Below are 21,449 nucleotides of genomic sequence, written 5' to 3'. Positions count from 1 at the left end.
CCGTTTTGGTTTTCTTCTTCAATATTACTTTGGCTATTCGGAGTCTTTGTTGGTTCCATAAGAATTTGAGGCTAGCTTGTTCTAGCTTTGAGAAGAATGTTGGTGCAATTTTGATGGGGATTGCATTGAATGTGTAGATTGCTTTGGGTAGTAATGACATTTTTACAATGTTTATTCTTCTGATCCATGAACAGGGAATGTTTTTCCACTTCTTGGTGTCTTCTTCGATCTCTTTCATAAGTTTTCTATAGTTTTCATCATATATGTCTTTTACATCCTTGGTTAGGTTTACTCCTAGGTATTTGATGGTTTTTCGTGCAATCGTGAATGGGATCAGTTTCTTGATTTCTCTTTCCGCTGCTTCATTATTGGTGTATAAAAATGCAACCAATTTCTGTACATTGATTTTGTAGCCTGCAACTTTACCGAATTCATTGATCAGTTCTAGAAGGGTTCTGGTGGAGTCTGCCAGGTTTTCCATGTAGAGTATCATGTAATCAGCTAAAAGTAAAAGTTTGACTTCTTCCTTGCCAATTCTGATGCGTTTTATTTCCTTTTGTTGTCTGATTGCTGATGCTAGGACTTCCAGCACTATGTTAAACAACAGTGGTGAGAGTGGAAACCCCTGTCGTGTTCCTGATCTCAGGGGGAAAGCTCTCAGTTTTTTCTCATTGAGGATGATATTAGCTGTGGGCTTTTCATCAAACTGCTTTTATAATTTTTAGGTAAGTTCCTTCTATTCTGACTTTCTCAAGGGTTTTTATTAAGAAAGGGGGCTGTATTTTGTCAAATGCTTTTTCTGCATCTATCGACAGGATCATATGGTTTTTATCCTTTCTTTTCTTAATGTGATGGATCACATTGATGGATTTGCGAATATTGAACCTGCCCTGTAACCAGGAATGAATCCCACTTGATCATGATGGATAATTTTTTTAATATGCTGTTGAATTCAATTTGCCAGTCTCTTGTTGAGTATTTTTGCATCTATATTCATTAAGGAGACTGGTCTGTAGTTCTATTTTTTGGCTGGGTCTCTGTTGGGTTTGGGTATCAAGGTGATGCTGGCTTCATAGAATGAGTTTGGAAGTTTTCCTTCTATTTCTATTTTTTGGAATAGTTTGAGAGGAATGGGTATGAGCTCTGCTTTAAATATCTGGTAGAGATATTGCCTTTGGGATGTGTCCTGAGAAGCCATCTGGCCCTGGGCTCTTATTTGTTGGGAGATTTTTGATAATGGATCAATTTCTTTACTGGTTATTGGTCTGTTCATGCTTTCTATCTCTTCTGGTTTGAATTTTGGCAGTGTATGTGCATTTAGGAATTTGTCCATTTCTTCTGTGTTGTCCAGTTTGTTGGCATATAATTTTTCATAGTAATCTCTAATGATTGCTTATATTTCTAAGGGATTGTTTGTAATAGATCCATTTTCATTCATGATTTTGTCTATCTGGGTGCTCTCTCTTTTTTTTCTGAGGAGCCTGGCTAGAGGTTTATCGATTTTGTTTATTTTTTCAAAGAACCAACTCTTGGTTTCATTGATCTGCTTGACTGTTCTTTTGGATTCTATATTGTTTATTTCTGCCCTGATCTTTATGATTTCTTTTCTTCTGCTGGGTTTGGGGTGCTCTTGCTGCTTCCCTTGTAGTTCCAGTAGGTGCTCTGTTAGATTTTGAATTTGTGCTTTTTGTAGTTTGTTGAGATTGGCCTGGATTGCAAAATACTTTCCTCTTAGGACTGTCTTTGCTGCATCCCAGTGAGTTTGGATTGTTGTATTTTCGTTTTCATTGGTTTCCACATATTTTTAAATTTCTTCTCTAATTGCCTGATTAGCCCAATCATTCTTTAGTAGGTTTTTAGAGGTTTTCCAGACTTTCTCCTGGGGTTAATTTCAAGTCTCATAGCATTGTGATCTCAAAGTGTGCATGGTATGATCTCAATTCTTTTGTATTTATGGAGGGCTGCTTTATGCCACAGAATGTGATCTATCTTGGATAATGTGCCATGTGCACTTGAAAAGAAGGTGAATTTTCTAACTTCAGGATGCAGAGTTCTAAATATATCTATCAATTCCATCTGTTTTGATGTGTCGTTCAGGTCCATTGTTTTTTTAGTGATTTTCTGTCTGGTTGACGTATCCATTGTTGTAAGTGGGGTATTAATGTCCCCTGCAATTAGCACATTCTTATCAATAAGATTGTTTCTGTCTGTGATTGTTTTATGTATTTGGGTGCTCCTGCATTTGGCACATAGATGTTTATAACTGTTAGCTCTTCCTGATGGAGAGACACTGTAATTATTATATAATGTCCTTCTTCATCTCTTGTTACTGCCTTTACTTTAAAGTCCAGTTTGTCTGATATAAGTATGGCTACTCTGGCTTTCTTTTGGCTTCCAGTCACATGATAGATATTTCTCCATCCCTTTACTTTCAACCTGAAGGTATCTTCAGGTCTAAAATGAGTCTCTTGTAGACAGCAAATAGATGGGTTTTGTTTTTTATCCATTTTATTACTCTGTGTCGTTTGGTTGGAGCATTCAGTCCATTTACACTCAGTGTTATTATTGAAAAATGTGGTTTTAGAGTCATTGTGTTCATGTTTATAGTGGTGTCTCTGGCACCTTGTATTCTTTGCGATCTTTCCCTCATAGAGTCCCTCTTAGGATTTCCTGTAGGGCTGGTTTGGTGGTCATGAATTCTCTCAATTTTTGTTTATTTGGGAAAACCTTTATGTCTCCTTCTATTTTGAAAGACAGGCTTGCTGGGTAGAGGATTCTTGGCTGCAAATTTTTTCTGCTCATCACATTGAAGATTTCCTGCCATTCCTTCCTGGCCTGCCAGGTTTCATTCGATAGGTCTGTAACCACTCTGATGGGCCCTCATATACAAAGGGAAACCTTTTTCTCCCTAGCTGCTTTCAGAATTCTCTCTTTATCTTTATATTTTGCCAGTTTCACTATGATATGTTGTGCTGAAGGCCGATTCAAGTTACGTCTTAAGGGGGTTCTTTGTGCCTCTTGAATTTGAATGTCCATTTCTTTTCCCAGATATGGGAAATTTTCAGTTATAATTTGGTCAAGTATCCCCTCAGGCCCTTTCTCTCTGTCTTCTCTCTGTCTTCTCTCTGTCTTTCCTCTGTCTTCCTCTTCAGGAATTCCTATGAGCTGGATGTTGTTCCGTTTGATTGTATCACTCAGATCTCGAATTCTGCTTTCCTGCTCCTGGATTAATTTCTCTCTCTTTTTTTCAGCTTCCTCTTTTGCTGGAACTATATCTTCTAATTCACCTATTCCTCTCTCTGCCTCTTCAATCCTTGAGGTGGCTGCCTCCATTTTACTATTCACCTCATTTATAGCCTTTTTAAATGCATCACACCTATTTTCAAAATTCCTAGTCATTGTCTCAGTTGCTTCTCTGATGCTTTTTTCAACCCCAGCAATTAATTTAATACAAGTTTTAAAATTCTTGATCTGGTATGTTGTCTAGTTCTGCCTTGAGCAGTTCTGTGGTTGTGACTTCTTCCTGGAGATTCTTCAAGGGAGAGCTCCTTCGTTTTTCATTTTGGCTAGTTGTCTTTCTCTTATCAGTTTTAAAAAGCTCATTATGCACTGTGTACCTGTTATTATTGCTCTGTTAAAGAGGCTTATTGACTGTCCAGGGTCTATCATTTCAGGAATCTGTAGCAGGATCCAGGCTCTGAGCTAGCTGTCAGCATAGAGCCGACGCGGGGCTTGAACCCACGAATGTGAGATCTAACCTGAGTTGAAGTCAGAGGCTTAACCGACTGAGCCACCCAGGAGCCCCAAGAAATATTCTTTTAATATTGTCTCTGTTTCTCTTGTTGTGTCTTTGATTATTTTATTTACCTATTCAGCGATAGTTGGGACTCGCCATCATGTGTCCTTTGGCTTGTTTCTTGGGGTAGCCCTGAGAAGGAAAACAGACAGACAAATACAAAGGGAACAGAAACACACAAATGCACAAATAAATCCAACAAACGAACAAATTAAAAGGGGGAAAGGAAGAAAAGAAAATGGAGAGGAAAGAGAAGGAAAGAAAAGAAGAAAAAAAAAGAAAAAAATAATAAAGGGTGGCAGAGACAACAAAGGACAATGAGCAGTCTAAAAGTGTATAACCAGTTGAGAGGAAAGATAAGGATGAGAGATGGGAGAATATATCTGGATTGCAAGAAAAGGAAAAAAAAAAGAAAAGGAGTAAAAATTAAAAAAAACAAAACAAACGGAAAAAAAACAGCTCCCCTTGCAGATAGGTTTGGTTTGGTTTGGTTTGGTGTAGTAGGTCTCAGGGGCTGCTCTCAGAGGCCCTGCCATGGTAGTTGCAGAGGATGAATGGTGGCAGCCCACACTCCGCTGGAACTAAGCACTGCAGGTCACTCTAATGAGTTTGATCTTCTTGTGCTGCAGCTGAGCCAAGCTGTATTTTCAAGGCCTGCCTTGTTTCAAAATCATAGCCCATGTACTTTTATGCTAGCACAGATGAGAGGTACTTGCTTTGGCAGCTGGCTTCGCAGCCGAGGCCAAAGTGCATGCCCCTGGGTCTCCTGCTCCTGTGGCCACGGACTCCTTGCAGAGATGGCACAGGGGTGGAGGCTGTTTTTTCTTCTCATGCCACTAGGTTTCAAGATTTGGGCAGCCCAGCGGTTATATATGAAGTGAGAGTTTTTCTCTCCGTGCAGGGTTAAATGTTCTTTATCTCTTCTCTAGAGATAGTACTATGAGCATGTTCAGTTTCTCTTTCTCTTCCCTTTGTCTCTCAGGGTCTCCATCTGCTTTCCCCGTGTTGGGCTGGGGCTCCCACCTCCCCTGCCTGTCTCAGGCTGGCCTGTTTTCCAGTCTCCCCAGTTCGCACTCACTCACTCAGGCATCTTTGAGGTTGTCTTCTTTCTGGAATCTGTGTTTTCTCCTTCCACTCTTGCAGATGAGAGTAATGTTCTTCTCAGTTCGATAAATGGGGCAGACGAAGTTTATCTATATACATACATATTAAACATACAGGAACATTTCTCATTTCCATACATACAACAGTGTTGCCTCCCTATTTCTTGAAGTGCATGGCCCATTTGGTATGTTTTTGTTTCCCACTTTAAAGATAAGAATATCTCTGTTACAGCATCAACTGGTAATAATGGTGATTGACTCTGTGGCACTCACCGTTGAGGAAGTAATGGCAGTGGGGGGAGAGACTGTGGACAGGTTGGGAGGGCTGCCACTGCTGAAGGGACATAGCCCCTCGGTGCCACTGTTGGCATATGTAATACTAGCCCAGTTCGCCAAATTTTTAGAGAGGCCAGAAATCTTTGGATTTGAACATGTCTCAATTTTAAAACACAAAATCTCTGTGGAAGCCAAACCAACCTTTCCTGCAGGACTGCATTTGGCCACATTCTCCCTAGGTCTGCACAGTAAATAAGAGTACAAAAGGAAGAGAAGAATTGACCCAGACTAGAGATGTAGTTGGCACCATATCTAATGGGGGTGGATGGAAAGGAATGGTTGCCTTAGAAACTTTTGAAAAACATTTTTTTAAATGGACTTTATTCTTAGATCAGTTTTGTTTATTTTTAATTTTAATCAAACTATAGTTGATAATAGATTAGTTTCATGGGTACAGCATAGTGAATCAAAAACTATAAATGTAAAATGCTCACCATGATAAGTGCAGTTACCATCTGTTGGGATTCAGTGTTGCTACAGTATTATTGTCTGTATTCCTTATGCTATATTTTTAATTTCTGTGACATATTTATTTTATAACTTGGAGTTTGTATCTCTTAATCCCCTTCATCTATATCACCCATCTCCCTATTCCTTTGCCCTCTAGAACCTACCAGTTTTTTCTCTGTATTCATGAGTCTGTTTGTGATTTTTATTTTGTTGAATGGTTTTTAGAGTACACATATAAGTGAAATCCTAAGGTATTTGTCTTTCTCTGATTTATTTCACTTAGATATTACCTGATAGGTCTATTCTGATTGGATGGCAATAAATAGCAAGATTTCTTTTTTCTCACTGGCTGGATAGTATTCTGTTGTGTATATATACCACATCTTCTTTATTCATCTAATAGGCACTTAAGTTGTTTCCATATCTTGGCTATTGTAATTAATGTTGCAGTAAACATAAAAGTACATATATCTTTCCAATTAGTCTTTTAATTTTCTTGAAGTAAATATAGAAGTAGAATTACTGGATTGTGTGGTACTTCTATTTTTAGTTTTTTGAGGAACCTCGGTGTCATTTTCCACACTGGCTGCGCTAATTTACATTCTCACCAACAGTGCATAAGGGTTTCTTTTCTCCACATCCTCACCAAAACTTATTTCTTCTCTTTTTGATACTAGCCATTCTGAAGAGAGGTGATATCTCATTGTAGTTTTGATTTGCATTTCCCTGATGATTAGTAATGTTGAGCATCTTTTCATGTGTCTGCCATCTGTGTTGACTTTGGAAAAATGACTATTCAGATCCTCTGCCCATTTTTAAATGAGATTGTTCAGTTTATTTTTGGCATTGTACACATTCTTTATGTATTTTAGATATTAGCCCCTTATCGGATATATCATTTGCAAATATCTTCTCCTCCTCACTAGGCTGCCTTTTCATCTTGTGTGTGGTTTCCTTCACTTTGCAAGTTTTTTAGTTTGATGTAGTTCCCATTGTTTTTAATTTCCTCACTTGGGTATACATAGCCAGAAGAATGTTATAAGGATGATGTCTACTAGATTACCACCTGTGTTTTCTTTGAGCAGTTTTATGTTTTCAAGTCTCGCATTTAGGTCTTTAATCCATTTTTAGTGTTTTTATTTATGGTGTAAAAATTGATTTACTTTTATGCCTTTCCAGTTTTCCTAGCACCACCTGTTGAAGAGACTGTCTTTTCCCATATTCTATATTCTTCCTTCCTTTGTCATAGATTAATTGATATTATAAATGTGAGTTTATTTCTGGGCTCTTTATTGTATTCCATTTATCAGTGTGTCTGTTTCTTTTGCTATTACGATATGATTACTGTAATTTTGTAGCATAGTTTGAAATCTGGTATTGTGATACCTCCAACTTTGTTCTTCTTTCTTAAGATTGCTTTGACTATTTGGAGTCTTTTGTGTTTACATACAGATTTTTGGATTATTTTTTCTAGTTCTATGAAAAATACTATTGTTATTTTGATGGGTACCACATTGAATCTGTAGATAGTTCTGGATCATATGAATATTTTAATAATTCTTCCAGTCCATGAACATGGTATATCTTTCCATTTGTTTATGTCATCTTTTATTTCTTTCAACAATATCCTAATATTCAGAGTACAGGTCTTTCACCTCTTTGGTTAAGTTTATTCCTAAGTATTTTATTCTTATTAATGAAATTGTGAATGGTATGGTTTTCTTAATTTCTTTTTCTGCTGCTTTGTTATTACTGTATAGAAATGGAACAGATTACAGATTCCCATCTATTGATTTTTATATCCTGCAACTTTACTAAATTCATTTATTCATTCTGGTTTTTTTTTTTTTAATGGAGTCTTTAGGGTTTGTATATATAGTATCATGTTATCCACAAATAGTGATAGTTTTACCTTTTCTTTACCAGCACAGGTATCTTTTATTTCATCTGATTGCTGTGGTTAGAACTTCCAGCCCTGTATTGAATGAAGTGAAGAGAATGGGAGCCCTTGTCTTGTTCCTGATCTGAGAGGAAACGCTTTCACCTTTTCACCCTTTAGTTTGATGTTAGCTGTGGGTTTGTAACTTATGGTCTTTATGATGTTGAATATGTTTCTTCTGTACCCACTTTGTTGAGAGTTTTTGTCATGAAGAGATGTTGAATTTTGTCATAGGGTTTTTCTGCATCTGTATGATTTTTCATTTTGTTAACGTGGTGTATCGTGTCTACCGGTTTGCATATATTGAAACCTCTTTGCATCCACCAATGAATCTCACTTGATCTTGATGAATGATACTTTTAATGTACTTTTTAAATGTTTATTTTTTAAGAGATCGAGAGAGAGAGAGAGAGAGAGAGAGAGAGCGAGCAAGGGAGTGCAAAGGATGAGAGGGGGAGGGACAGAAAGAGAGAGGGAGACACAGAATCTGAAGCAGGCTCCAGGCTCTGAGCTGTCAGCACAGAGCCCAACGTGGGGCTTGAACTCATGAACTGCAAGATCATGACCTGAGCCAAAGTCAGATGCCTAACTGTTGGAGCCACTCAGGTGCCCCACTTCTAATGTATTTTTAAATTTGGTTTGCTAACATTTTGTAGATGATTTTTGCATCTAAGTTTATCAGAGATACTGGTCTGTAATTTTCCTTTTTTGTAGTGTCTTTTTCTGCTTTTGGTATCTGGGTATGCTGATCTCATAGAATGAATTTGGAAGCATTTCTTTCTCTTCTATTTTCTGGAATAATTTGAGAAGGATGGTGATTAAGTCATCTTCAGTCTTTGGTAACATTCACTTGTGAAGCCATCTGGTCTTGGTCTTTTGTTTATTGGGAGTTTATTGATACAGTTTTGTTACTAGTAATTGGTCTGTTCAGATTTTCTATTTTTTCTTGAGTATGGATTATCATGGACTGATGTGTGTATCTAGAAATTTATTCATTGCTTCTAAATTTTTAAATTTGTTGGCATGTAATTTTTGTAGTAGTCTAATAATTCTTTTTCTTTGGTGTATTTGGAGTGTGTTTATTTTTCTTCATTTGTGATTTCATTTGTTTTTTTTCCCTGACTCTGGCTAAAGATTTATCAATTTTATATTTTCAAAGAACTACCTCTAAGTTTCATTGATCTTTTCTAATTTTTTTTATCCCCATTTGTTTTTTCTCTGATCTTTATTATTTCTTTCCTTCTACCAACTTTGGGCTTTGTTCTTTTTTTCTAGCTCCTGTTAGTGTTAAGTTTAAATTGTTTATTTAAGATTTTGTTTGTTTCTTAAAGTAGGCCTGCATTGCTGTAAATTTTCTCTTAGAACTGCTTTTGCCATGTCTCAAAGATTTAGAAGCAATGTGTTTCCATTTCCATTTGTCCCAGGTATTTTTTATTTTTCTCTATGATTTCTTTGTTGATCCATTGGTTGTTTAGTATCATGCTGTTTAGCCTCCGCATTTTATGTTTCTTCTAGTTCTTTTATTATAATTTCTTGTTTTAACCATTGTGGTTGGAAAAGCAGCCCAATATGATTTCAATCTTCTTAAATTTATTGAGACTTGTTTTATGGCCTAACGTGTGGTGTATCCTGAGGAATGTTATAAGTACACTTAATAAGAATGTATATTCTCTTTTTGGATAGAATGTTCTTTTTAAAAATTGTTTTCAGATGTTGAATTTCTTTATTTTTTCCTTTGTAAACATGTATTTATTTAAATTCAAGTTAGTTAACATACAGTGTAGTATTGGTTTCAGGAATAGAACCCAGTGATTCACTGCTTACATATAACACCTAGTGCTCATTGCAACACGTGCCCTCCTTAATGTCATCGCCCATTTAGCCCTTCCCTCCACCTGCCTCCCCTCCAGCAACCCTCAGTTTGTTCTCTGTATTTAAGAGTCTCTTATGGTTTGCCTCCCTCTCTGTTTTTTATCTTATTTTTCCTTCTCTTCTCCTGTGTCCATCTGTTGTATTTCCTAAATTCCACAAATGAGTGAAATTATACTAGATTTTAAAACAAAGACCATAACAAGAGATGAAGAAGGGCATTGTATCATAACTAAGAGGGTTATCCATCAAGAAGATATAAGAATTATAAATATTTATGCCCCCTGTTAGAAAGCACCCAAGTATATAACTCAATTAATCACAAACATAAATTAATTCATTGATAATAATACCATTATAGTAGGAGATTCTAATGCCCTACTTATAGCAATGGACAGATCATCTAAGCATAAAATCAACAAGGAAACAGTGGTTTTGAATGGTACACTGGACTGGATGAATCTAACAAATATATTCAGAACTTTTCATCCCAAAGCAGCAGAATACACATTTTTCTCAAGTGCACATGGGACATTCTCCAGGATAGATCACATATGAGGCCACAAATCAGCTTTCAACAGGTACAAAAAGATCAAGGTTATACCATGCATATTTTCAGATCACAACACTATGAAACTTGAAATCATCCCAAGAAAAAATTTGGATGGGATGCTCTGTATATATCTGTTAAGTCCATCTGGTGTAATGTGATATTCAAAACCACTTTACTTATTTTCTGTCTAGGTGATCTATCCATTGTTATAGATTTGGTGTTGAAGTCTCCTCCCATTACTGTATGACTGCCAATTTCTTCTAAGTCTGTTAATATTTGCTTTGTATTTTTATGTGCTTCTATGTGGGATGTATAGATATTTATGACGTTGTGTCTTCTTGTTGGGTTGGTCCTTTTATCATTACATAATGCCCTTCTTTTTCTCTTGTTACAGCTTTCTTTTAAAGTCTGTTTGTATAAGCATTGCTACCTCAGCTTTTTTTTTTTTTGCTTCCATTTACATGAATGATCTTTTTCCTATTTTTTTTCTTTCAGTTTGTATGTTTAGGTTTAAAGTGAGTCTCTTGTAGGCAGAATATAGAGAGGTTCTGTTTTGTTATCCATTCAGTCATCCATCTTTTAATTGGGGCATTTAGTCTATTTACCTTTGTATTAAGTACTGATAGGTATGTACTTACTGCCACTTTGTTTTCATTTTTCTTTTCTTTTTTAAATGTTTATTTTGAGAGAGACAGACAGACAGACAGCATGAGCAGGGGAGGGGCAAGGAGAGGATCTCTGCTTAGGATCCTCTCCGCTTGCTGAGAGGCCCGGTTGCAGGTACTCTGTGTGTGTTGTTCTGTGGGGTTAGCTACTCCCCTTTCTGGCGCAGTCGAAGTTGCTTTGGGGAGAACCGGCCCCATCTGAGGGTGCTTGCCGGGTGTGGTTGGGGGGAGCTGCTTTAAGGGGTACCTGTCTGGGTGAAGTGGGTCTGAAGGGGAGTGCTGGGGCAGGGCCGGTGGTGCTAGCAGGTAGGTGATATCAGGCTACCCACAAGCATTGGGTTATGTGGGCTGAAGGAGAACAAGAAAAATGATGCCTGCTAGCACTTCTATTCCTGGAGAAATTTCCTGAAGATCCCCGCCTCTGTGGCCCAGGTACTAAAGTTAGTCAGTAAATCTCCTTCATATGTGACCCAGATGCTTTTCAAACTTCTACTTCTGTGGTGGGTCTCCTACAGGGTGATAGTCTGCTGGCTCTTTAAAGCAGAGACTTGGCTTCCTTTAGCCGCTCTGTCTCTCCTGGAGTTCAGCCCTGCTGAACTGCTGATTTTTAAACATTTTCTATGTTTATTTATCTTTGAGAGTGAGAGAGAGAGAGAGACAGAGCATGAGCAAGGAGAGAGCAGAGAAAGTGAGACACAGAATCTGAAGCAGGCTCCAGGCTCTGAGCTGTCAGAGCCTGACGCGGGGCGGGGCTCGAACTCATGAACAGAGATCGTGACCTGAGCCAAAGTCATGCACTTAACCAAGTGAGTCATCCAAGCACTCTGAGCCCTGCTGATTTTTAAAACCAGACTTTATGATGACTTATCTTCCCAGTGCAGGTCCTCAGGGCCAGGCCTCCCTGCGTGGGGCTTGATCCCTTTGCTGCTCCCTCCTGCTCGTGGGTAGCCATGCTGTGGGTTCCCCGCTGCCTCTCTGCTCCTCCTCTGCTATTCAATGTGGCCTTCTCCTTACGACTTTGGGTGTGGAAGGTCTGTTCTCTCAGCTTCAGGTCATTTTCAGAGTGAGTTGTGGTATATGTAGTTATTGCCTTGGCTTGTCCCTGCGAGGAGATGAGCTCAGAATGCTCCTGTTCCCTCACCTTCCCTCTTTCTCCAAACAAAACAAAACAAAACAAAAAACCCCAGAACAGTTTTCAGTTTTTGATTTACAAAAAAAACTGAGGAGATACTAGAAAATTCCTGTATACTACATACCGAGTTTCTTCTTTCATTAACATTTTACACTAATTAGTACAAGTATTACAACTAATGAACCAGTATTAACTAAAGTATATTCTTTATTTAGATGTAATTGGTTTTTATCTAGTGACCTTTTTCTGTTTTAGGGTCCCATCCTAGATACCACATTACAGCTAGTTGTCCTGTCTTTATAAATTGTTCTTGACTGTGACAGTTGCTGAAATTTTCCTTGTTATTGATGACCTTGACAGTTTTGAGGTGCACTGGCTAGGTGTGTTATAGCATGCACCTCTGTTGGAATTTGACTATTTTTTTTTTAATTCATGATTAGATTGTGGGATTATGGGGTTTTGGGAAGGCGGCCACAGTGGGGAAGTGCTATTTTGATAACATCATGTCAAGGGTACAGAGAATCAACATTATTTTATAACACAAGTTGTTTTGGTTCTGGCCATTGGGCGCTCTTTCATTTGGTTATGTCCTTTCAACATACCTCCATCAATATGGGTTTGCTTGAAGGTTTTGTACACTCCTTACATTCTGGTGCTTTGAGATGCTCAGGCTCACCTGGCTCACCTCGTGTATGTTCTGCCTAGAATCAGCCATTTCTCCAAGGAGCCCTGCTTCCTTTTATCGGAGAATAATATTAGAAAAGACCACACACATGAAGTTCTTCTCAGTACATCATAAGGATACATAATTTATCATATATAATTCATCAGTGTTATTAACCTTAATCACTCAGATTAAGGTTAATCAGGCCTCTTTACTGTAAAGCGTGTCCCCTACTCCAGCCTTCCTCCCAGGCTGTTCTTTTGGGAGGAAGTTCCTGTGGAGTGGGGAGTTTGGTTCTGCCTCCTTGGAGAGTTATCTATATAAATTTTTTTGGAATGCTTCTGAATGGGAGATTTATCTATTGTCCATTACTTATTAATTCAATCATTTATATACTTCAAGTTCTATTAGTATTTAGTATTTACACTTTAGGGTGTAATCCATTACTACTTAATTTGTTGCTCACATTGTTTTCAGCTTTGACCAATTAGAACTTTTTCAGTTGACTTTGTGTTTTTTACATGCACCCATCAGTGTACAGCTTTTTATTTGTTTTTGATTTGGGGCATTTCCTTACTTTTTGGCTCTAAAGATACCCTGGGATACATCTTGTATATTCCCTGCCCCCGACCCAGAATCACCTACCTCTCCAAGTACTTCTGGTTCCTTTTATTAAAGTATAGTATTAGAAGCCAAGATTGATCTGGGCACCAGGTGGGCTCATTGTTACTGGAGTATCATTGTTTGTGGGCCCTGTTAGCTGATAGAGCAAGGAAATGTGTGTCTGGTACTAACCAATATCTGTGTCTGTATAACCATCTCAATGTTCAATTAAATACAAGTTCATATTGATGTCCCCAGCTCCATAACCACATGGAGCAGCCTTCTCCTCTGCTCATCTGAAATTCTTTCTCCAGCAGTGAGAAACTTGACTCCTTTCATCCACTATCCCCAATAGATCTTTTTATTCATTTAGAAAAAAGCTTTTAATGTTTATTTTTGAGAGAGAGCACAAGCAGCAGAGGGGCAGAGAAAGAGTAAGCAAGACACAGAATCTGAAGCAGGCTCCAGGCTCTGGGCTGTCAGCACAGAACTTGATGCAGGGCTGGAAACCACAAGCCATGAGATCATGACCTGAGTTGAGGTCAGATGCTTAACTGACTCAGGTACCTGGGTGTCCCTGTCTTTTTTTTTTTTTTTTTTAAATTAAGGAATGCAGTGGAACGTTCCTCTCAGGGGCCCATGTACCTGAGTTCCCTTCTGCCTGGAACATTTTTGGTATTCATTTCCACTGTGGTTAATGCTTCTTCATGCTGTAAGCTTAGCTCATGCTGATGTCCTCAAGGAAACTTCAGCAGCTCCCAGACCATGTAAGATTGTCTGTAGCATGCTCCTGTGGCACTGGACACTTCCCTTACAGCCCTCATCAGCATAGAAATTAAGTAACTAATTTTACAATTCAATGCAACATTGCCTTTTCTCTTCTAGAATGTTGGCTTGGTAGGCAAGGAGTTTGTCAGCCTTGCTCAGGGCCTAGCGAAGCACTGGACATATATTATGTGATAGGTGTTTAGTGAAAAAAATAGAACAGGTATGGAAGAAATGTTAGATCTTCAACCCAGTGACATAGGAGATGGGTTTAGAATGTAACATTAGGAACATTTCTGCTTTCTAGAATTCTTATATACATTAAGTAGCTTATATACTTCGAAAGTTTATGCTGTGGAAATGAGGGTTTATGGAAATCAAAGTAGGCAAAAAAATCCAAGGCAATATAAAGTTACGTGAGGGATATATATGAATGAATAGCATTGAGCCAAGTATCAATTAGTTGGGAAATGGATGCTAAAGGCATCTGGGACATGCCAGAAAGAGAAAGTACAGATACGACACTAATTTTCAAAGTTGTTACAAAGGAAATTTATGGGTATTTTGGATTGTGTAATGTAGTTTCTGTGTTAGAAAATACCAGATGTTTATGGACAGTGAAACTGGAAAGGACCCTTGGCTCCAGGTCGTCATTTCTGTATCCTTTCCTTACATTTGCCCTGCTCTATCCTTTATGTCTTTAATTCATTGGGTCCTGCTAGATTTGGGGTTGTTTTCCTCTAGTACAGCGTGGAACATTCATTATTGTAATTCTACTCCTTGAGGTTGCCTTTAGCGCTTTAAATTTCAGAAGATCAAGAACTTCATTCATCTCCCTTTAGACAAAATAAGACAAGATTTCACCTTAGTGGTATGTCTTAAAGGAAGCTAAAGCCATTTAACTTGTTCTGTTTTACTCCAAGGGCATTTTGATGATCACCTCGGCGTGATCTTCGGAGGCGTTCCAATCCTGTCAGCCATACCCCAAGGAGGGACCAAATGGATGCAGCTTAAAACTGCAGGAAAAATAGTTGGCTAAAAAAAAACAACAACCCACCAGCGGATTGCTGGTGAGGGTCAGGAGACACAGGCGTGGGCAGTAGTTACCTGCCTCCTTCCTTTCCTGGAGAAGATGAAGATAAACAAGCACCAGCTGCCCTGGGATAGTTTAACTGGCATTTAGCCTGGAAGAGTGTGAAGATGGACCAGATGTATCTTTTGTGTCCTTTGTAGCCATTGGGTCTATGGAAATTACTCTGCCCACAATTTTGGCTGGTTGACATCGCTCTGCAAGTCCTGTCTATTTAATTGAGGTCGTGGTGGGAGGAGCAAATGACAGATTATGACTTTGGCCTTGAATAAATAGGGAGAGAATGCTTTGGGGACCAGACCTATTAGTCATAGTGTAACTGTTATCAATATTGAATCGCTTCCTCTTTATCTTAGTATCTGTGGTCCTTTGTTTGGAGCTCATACTAGGCACTTGAAGTCGTGTCTATTATGTAACCATAATTTTGTGTTAAGGAAGTAACAAAGCTTTTAAATACTGAGAATATTTGGTTCTGTGAAAGTGCTTTTGGGGTGCCTGGGTGGCTCAGTCAGTTGGGTGTCTGACTTTGCTCAAGTCATGATCTCGTAGTTTGTGTGTTTAAGCCCCTCTGTTGGACTATGTGCTGACAGCTCAGAGCCTGGAGCCTGCTTCCAATTCTGTCTCCCTCTCTCCCAGCCCCTCCCCTGCTCATGCTCTATCTCTCTCTAAAATAAATAAATATTTAAAAATTTTTTAAAAAGAAAGTGCTTTTACTTATAGTCATTGTTACATTTCCCTTCCTTCTCAGAAAAGAACATGGCTGCCAAGGAATCCTTAAAGAGCATAGATTGAGTGAAAAGGACACAGAACAAAGGATAGATCCCAGGGGTGAAATGAAGAAGTTCTGTAAATAGCTGTGCTATTTTCCTTTGAAATGTCTGGCAGACTCCATGCAGTACAGTGGTGGTGTGGTGAAGGGCTGCGTGTCTAACTGCTGAAGCTTTTCACGTTGACTCTGAGAGCAGTGCCCACGTGGCAAGGGCATCTGGATCTTTCTGAAGTATTATACTCAAATGACAAACTTTTTTTTTTTTAATTTAGCATACTTGGCAGGATAATCCCGACATTCACCTGCATTCAAATAGTTACTCCTTCACCTTTTAACACCCCAGTTCTCTGAAAAGTCGAACCCAAGTAAGTGTTAGCTTGAAATGTGCTAAGTTAAACCTTCATTTTCTAGCAAGAAACTGGCACGGAAATGTGAAGTTTTGCTTCCTTGATTCATCTTATTACTTGGAACCCGAGGCTATTCTGCAGTCTATGGGCCAAATCCTACACGTCTCCCACGGCCCAGGGCAAGTGAAAAGCCTGCCACAAAACTGCCCCGGCGCTGGGCCATGTTTAATTCCCTTACTTCTGGTCTCACGGTTCTGGCTTATTCTCTTTGATGGTGATTTCTCTCTTCCTGTTTTATTTTTATTTGAGAGAGAGAGAAGGGGAGAGGAACAGAGGGAGAGAGAATCCCAAGCAGGCTCCACACCTAGTGCAGAGCCCAATGGTGGGGGTGGGGGTGGGGACAGAGGCTTGATCTCACACCCCCAGCATCATGACCTGAGCCCATAACAGGAGTCAGACGCTTAGCTGACTGAACCACCCAGGCGCCCTCTTCGTATTTTAAAAACAGTTTGACTCACGTTCTTTCATTGTCTCTCCTCCTCTCTTGATTGTGAGCTTGCCCCTTGCCCTGCACAGGCACACACTGCTTGTCACACACGGTCCACATTTCAGTTAAGTGCTTACACACTTGAGAATTTTTGGGCACCTAATGTATGTAGGGCACAACCTATGCATTTTCTTTCTTTTTTTCTTTTAATTTTTAAACATTTAATTATTTATTTTTGAGAAACAGAGCACAAGCAGGAGGGGTAGAGAGAGAAGGAGACACAGAATCCATAGTAGGCTCCAGGCTCTGAGCTGTCAGCAAAGCTCAGAGTTCAACACGGGGCTCAAATTCACCAATGGTGAGACCATGACCTGAGCTGAGGTCAGATGCTCAGTCGACTGAGTACCCAGGTGCCCCTCAACCTATGCATTTTCAAGACAACACACAAGTCTGAGATGGGGTCTGTTTCCCGGAAATTTGGTTAGCAAATGTGAAAATTTCCTGCTCTGGGCAAGAGCAGTTTAGGGGCTGAAAAATCATAAACATTTAAAGGAAATATTGGAAAATAACAGTACTGTTTTTAGTACCTTAAAGATATAAGACCATTGTATCAATGGAAGAAAAACACATAGATTAGATTTGGTTTCTTTGTATGTTTGGCATGTTTGATACATAAAACAAAAAATAGAAATGTTTACACTTTTTGCAGTGTGTGAGGGAACTGGAATTTGAAAGGGGAGTGAGTTGGGGAGAGGGCTATATTTTGTGACAATTTTAGTAAATTTTCTGGGTTTCCCTCCCATCTATGGAGAAGATCTAGGACACAAAAGCATTAAATGTTAATACTGATTCGGGATTAAATCATGAAAACATCACTGAGAAAAATTAAAGATCTAGAGCTCCTGGGTAGCTCAGTCAATTAAGTTGCTGAGTTGATTTCAGCTCAGGTCACGGTCTTATGGTTTGTGAGTTCGAGCCCTGGCATTGGGCTCTTTACTGACAGCACAGAGCCTGCTTGGGATTCTCTGTCTCCTCCTCTCTCTGTCCCTGCCCCCACTCGCTCACATGCACTTGCGCGCTGGCTCTCTCACAAGATAAACTTTAAAAAATGTCATGAAAACTTAAATATTTAAGTAAATAAAAAGCTATATCATGTTCATGGGTTAGAAGACTCCATTCTATTAAGCTGTCCGTTCTTACCAAATTGATCTATCGATTTAATGCAAAGTTTGCTGAAATGAATAGGTGCCTGTGAAACTTTTATGGAAAGGATGAGTTAGAATAGTCAAAACTTTGATGAAGAACAAAGGGAGCTAATGCTACTTGACTACCAGAGTTCCTATAAAGCCACAGTACATTTGCGTCAGGATCACTGAGCAGAACAGTAGATCAGAGGAGGTCTATAAACAAGCCTACCCGTGTACGGCATCTTACTTTTGACAAAGGTGTGAAGACAGTGGAGTTGTTCCGTGACCGTCGCATCCCCATGTGCACATTCCATGTGGAACCCTTGGATATCCTTCTGCAAGAAGGAGAAGGAAAAGAACTTCAGTCTGTCTGTCATATCCTACACACAATTTACTCAAAATCATAACCTAAATGTTAAAACCTGCAACTAGAATGCTTGCAGAGAGGAGGAGAAAACTCTTGTGAGCTTGAGTTAGGCAAAGATGTCTTGGATACAACATCAAAAGCATGATCTGTGAACAAATTGATGAATTGGACTTCATCAACATTAGAAGTTCTGTTTTTTAAAACACATTATTATGAGAGTGAACATTATGATAAGCCACAGACTGGGATAAAGGGATCTGCAAAGGGATTTGCATGCAGAATATATGAATAACTCTCAAAACTCAATAGTAAGGAAATAAACAATTTTAAAAATAGGCAAAAGATTTGCACAGATATTTCATCAAAGAAGAGATTATGGATGGCAAATAAGCACATAAAAAGATAGCATACTTAGAAAAATGCAAATTAGAAGCACAATGAGATACTAAGCTCTGTTAAAGTGGGTAAAGTGAAACATCGACCACACAAAGAGTTGCTGTGCATGTGCGGTAAGGCGGGGGGGGGTCCTCATACATGGCTAGTGAGAATGTAAAATGGCGCAACCGCTTTGGAAAGTGGAAAAGAATTTGGCAGTTACCTAAAAAGTTAAATGTACATGTACCATGTGATCCAGCCATTCCACTCAGGTATCTATCAAAAGAAAAAAAAAAGAAAAAATGGCACCTGGGTAGCTCAGTTCGTTAAGCGTCTGACTTTAGCTCAGGTCATGATCTCACAGTTAGTGAGTTCAAGTCCCACGTCAGGTTCTGTGCTGACATCTCAGAGCCTGGAGCCTGCTTCAGATTCTATGTCTCCCTTTCTCTCTGCTCCTCCCCCACTTAATTGTGTTCTCTTTCTCTCTCTCTCTCTCATAAACATTTTTGAAAAATGAAGTGCATATAGACTTGTACACAGATGTTTATAGCAGCTTCATCTGTAACAGCCAGAAGTTTGAAACAACCCAACTGTCCATCCGCAGGCAAATGGAAAAACAAAACAGTGGCACATCCATATGACAAAACACTCTAGTAATATAAAGGAGTTAAGTATTGATACACATTATAGCATGGATGAATTGTTTTATAGTTTCATGGAGCAGAAGCTAAATAAAAAGAGTATATACTGGGGGTGCCTAGGTGGCTGACTTCAGGTCAGGATCTCAAAGTTTGTGTATAAATTCAAGCCCCATATGGAGCTCACTGCTGTCAGTGCAGAACCCTATTTGGATTTTCTGTCCCCCTCTTTGCCCCTTCCCCACTCACGCTCTCTCAAAAGTGAATAAACATTTTTTAAAGATTGTTTTTTTTTTTTAAAGTGTATGTTGTATGATTCCATTCATACACGTTTCTGTGAGATGCAAACTAATGCATAGTGACCGGAGACCCGTGGTATGTGAAATGCACCAACAGTGGGACTGGGGACGTGGAGAGCGACGGTAGGGATGCATTTAAAAATGAGCACAAGGGAACTCTGCAGGGTGATGGGTATCTTCTCTTTGGTCATGGTTTTGTGGATATATACATGTGTCAAAAAGTATCAAGTTTTACACTTTAAAATTACACTTTAGGAGTGCCTGGGTAGCTCAGTTGGTTAAGTGTCTGACTTTGCCTTGGGTCACAATTTTGCAGTTCCTGAGTTCGAGCCCCACATTGGGCTCTGTGCTGACAGCTCAGAACCTGGAACCTGCTTCGGATTTTGTGTCTCCCCCTCTCTCTCTGCCCCTCTCCCGCTCGTTCTCTTTTTCGCTCTCTTTCTCCCTCGCTCACTCTCAACAATAAACATCTTAAAAATGACATCTTATTCTTTTGGGGGTCCTCCAAGATCTCACCCCCATGTCTGATGATTTACTAGGACTCGTAGCATCCAGCATGTAGTTGTACCTGTGGCTTAGACTTGTCACAGTGACACAATACGGATATGCAGCCAGATCAGCAAGGGAGAAAGACTCCATGAAGAAGGGTCTGGAGGAATCCACATGCAGACTTCCTGTGTTCTCTCCCTCACATGAAGCATCCTGCAAGCATATCTTCCCTCTGGCAGCACAAACTGTCACCATAGGTGCGCAGTGTTAATGTCCTGGGAAACCCATGTAATGTTTAGGGTTTTTAATGGGGGCTGGTCACATCGGCACCTCCTGCCCTCCAGGGTTTCAGGGTCCCCAAAGGAAAACAGGTGTTCAATGCCCCGGGAGGCAAAGCAACTTTATCAGCATAAGGACTGCTTCAAAAGCCGGGTTCCCAGACGCGAGCTGAGGGCCAGTCTTATAAGCAGTTTCTTAGTAACCTCAGAACTCTTCACTCTTTCCTGCAATCACTTCCACCTTAGTAGAATTTTTGTGAGCACAGGCAATGGTGATTAACTTATTGAGATAGTAATAGACTGTAAGACTAATTCCAGATTTGTGGAAGACCAATATGGTGAGATCTAAAGATTACTTGGAATGTTTCATGCTCCTAAATCTTTTTTTTTGTAGGTAAGAGACTCATAAATAAGTAAAAATGAAATTCCTGGCAAATGGGAGCTTCTGGTTACTTTTATTCTTTAATGATATGACTTTCATTTGAATTGTATTTGAAAATATTTCCCAAGTATATGCTTTTTCTTTCCAAAAAATCATTGATTGCTAGTCATTATTTTAATCATTGGTTATCTGATCATGACCCAGTTCTATAGCAAATAAAAGATAAAGCTTTGGTGTTGAAATTGTAATTACACCAGGATGCCCCCAGCTGAGAGGAGGAGTGAGCCGAAATCAGCCTGCATCTAATGACTAAGCCACAGGCCCCTGCACCTGTGTGTGCTTGAGAAAGAGACTTTCTAATTTGTGCAAAGGTGTCATGTGGGCCGCCGATGGCCTTGTTCAACACATGTCCTGGAAGGTGGTGGTGGTGGTCTTCCCAGAAGTGCTGCCTGACCAGTATCAGGAAGCTTTGTTGTGAACATGTCTATCCCCTTAAAGAAATCCAGCAAATAAGTTTGAGTTGAACACAGTCTGATGAGAACTTTACCAGATACAACAGGGTAAATGGGAGGAGGTGCATGAGGCATTTTCCTCTCTAGTTGAACCCGGTTTCCCTGGAAAGGGAGAGTGTAGGGTATGTTTTTCTTTTTGTCACTCTGGAGAATGCCTGGTATCTGTTCTGTATCTGGATGCCATTATTTTTTAAAAAATATTTATTTACTTTGGGGGGGGTGGAGGGAAGGGGCAGAGAGAGAGTGAGTCTCAGAATCTGAAGCAAGCTCCAGGCTTGGAGCTGTCAGTACAGAGTCTGACATGGGGCTTGAACCCATAAACTCTGAGATTATAACCTGAGCCATAGTCAGACA

The 21,449-nt window shown here is 39.4% G+C and overlaps 1 protein-coding gene across 1 annotated transcript in view; it reads left to right on the top strand.

Moving 5' to 3' along the window:
* Positions 1-21,449, top strand: part of B3GAT2 (beta-1,3-glucuronyltransferase 2) — an 86,247-nt gene that overhangs the window by 36,247 nt on the left and 28,551 nt on the right. The gene's annotated exons all lie outside the window — the stretch shown is intronic.

Source organism: Suricata suricatta, chromosome 7 (genome assembly GCF_006229205.1).
Source record: "Suricata suricatta isolate VVHF042 chromosome 7, meerkat_22Aug2017_6uvM2_HiC, whole genome shotgun sequence".
NCBI classification, from domain to species: domain Eukaryota; kingdom Metazoa; phylum Chordata; class Mammalia; order Carnivora; family Herpestidae; genus Suricata; species Suricata suricatta.
This window is presented reverse-complemented; position numbering and strand designations above follow the sequence as displayed.